Genomic DNA, 1,953 nt, shown 5'->3' with positions numbered 1-1,953 from the left:
TTGAAAACTTATTGTCTGATTCAGGTTCAATGTGGTCTGATGTTGTTTCACAGACAAACTGAGACAGAGAACTGGATTCAAGCTGCAAGACGACTCCACATCGCCCCCCACAGTCTGTCAGCAGAACTGCAGCTCAGAGGAAAACAGCTGTTTTCTGTTTTCATAAATAACAAAAGTTTGTGTGACATTATCTCTGCTTTAGAGCTGTAAAAGGTTTATTATCATTATTTACATTAACTTTTACTTTACCTGTGACGTCGACTCTCTCTTTACATCAGACTCGGTGCAGCAGCTCTGTCCTGTCTGAAATCTGTGTTTCTAAGGACGACAATTACAGCTCATTAAAGTCACGATGAATGTGTCTGATTCTCTCTGTTTTAAAGTCGATCAAATAAAGATTAATACAAATTTTAATTATTTAAATCATGAAGAATCATGAAGCGACACAAAATCATTTGGTTCAACATTTAGCTTCATTCACTAAAACACAAAGAGTCTGAAGACGTCACTCCTGGAAAATCAAAGAAACAAGTTTCCTCACAGACAATTGTCTGTGAGGAAACTTCTGTGAAGGTTAAACCTTCACAGAAGGACAGAATCAACCAAGTTGTAATCATTGATCTCCACAGAGAGAAACAAACAACTATTAACACACTGTATCTCAGAAAGTGTAAAACCTTTACACCAGGATCAATGTAACAACGATCACAACTTACTGCTCTGGAGGAATACGTCAGTCACGTCTTTTCTCACGGTGAGAGGAGAATGTGTTTAATGGAGCTTTTACACTTCTGTAGGAAATGAACAGGTGAGCACGTCCTCCACATACCTGGGTATAAATAGTGTATGAATCAGAGCTATGAAATGCTGCTCTGATCCTCCCGTAGTTCTTTAAGACTTGGCCTGCAGACCTCACAAACTGGTTTGACAAAGTGACGTTAAAGTTTTACCACAGCTTCCCTCAGGTCACATTCTGTCAGAGCTGAACAGACACACATCTGGGATTTACCAACAAAGGACAAATGAAAACAATCACCTTCAAAAAGCTTTGTCTATGGCTTACAGCCAAACCGAAGTTTATTTATGGCTCAGGGTGTGAGGTGGAAAACCATTGGCTGTACGCCAGTGCTCTTTACGAGACTAAATTATTTCTTTAGATGGATTTACTGGATTCAATCACAACATTATTTAATTAAGTCAAAAAACAGTTTCTGGCTCCAGTCCAGATTATTTAAAACACAAATTCATCAACAGCAGTTTTTAAGCGGTGGATCGTAACAGGAAGTGATTATTAGAAGAAAGGCTGTTTCATCTTTGTAATGATTAATAAAACATCATGTATCTAAACTGGTGTCGGGATATTAGATCAAGGTCGAGCTCAAACAAGAAAAATCATTGATACGAACAACAACACGTCACAGTGTGATCTGGAGGATTGTTAAATGAAAGCTCATCTTCAGAGTCAACATCTGTAACGAAGTACAAACAGGAAACCACCTGACAACATCTAACACACCTGTTTATTGTCTCACAGGTTCTGTAGCAGGTGTTGATATGATGCAACAACAGTCCACATGACTCGAAGCTGCAGGACGGACAAATAATAATAATATCCAACAATAACTTATATCACAATTCACATTTGTGACACTAGTCACAGTCACAGTCTTTCTCACTTTTTAAGACTCAGGTGACCAACTGTGATGACAGCTAGTCTTGTGAGAGGTGAAAGGTCAGAGGTCAGACTCTGTGAGCAGAGAAAAGCAGCCTCATGGACCAACAGGGTGACAGGAAGCAGAGACAGAGAGAAGTCTGCTCTCTGAGGAACGTCACTCTTACACCTCTGAATAAAGGTTTACTGTCTCATCAGGAGATTTAGTGAAACAAGGACTTGAGGAACAGCAGAGTTTGACCAGTAGAGCTGCTGCTGCTGCTGCTGTCAGTCCCAGTCCA

The 1,953-nt window shown here is 39.8% G+C and overlaps 1 protein-coding gene across 1 annotated transcript in view; it reads right to left on the bottom strand.

Moving 5' to 3' along the window:
• The window catches only part of LOC111649071 (uncharacterized), a gene marked incomplete at its 3' end in the record, with an annotated part of 3,179 nt that extends 1,232 nt beyond the window's left edge, over positions 1-1,947 (bottom strand). The window contains exons 1-2 of the mRNA XM_087171844.1: positions 717-1,947; positions 250-318 (exon numbers count right to left, since the gene is read on the bottom strand). The remainder of the gene's footprint in view (positions 1-249; positions 319-716) is intronic.
• Positions 1,948-1,953: the final 6 nt, after the last annotated feature.

This window comes from Seriola lalandi, unplaced genomic scaffold (assembly GCF_002814215.2).
Source record: "Seriola lalandi dorsalis isolate HSWRI2012SDOR001 ecotype SW California unplaced genomic scaffold, Sedor1 jcf7180002049922, whole genome shotgun sequence".
Taxonomy (NCBI): Eukaryota; Metazoa; Chordata; class Actinopteri; order Carangiformes; family Carangidae; genus Seriola; species Seriola lalandi.
This window is presented reverse-complemented; position numbering and strand designations above follow the sequence as displayed.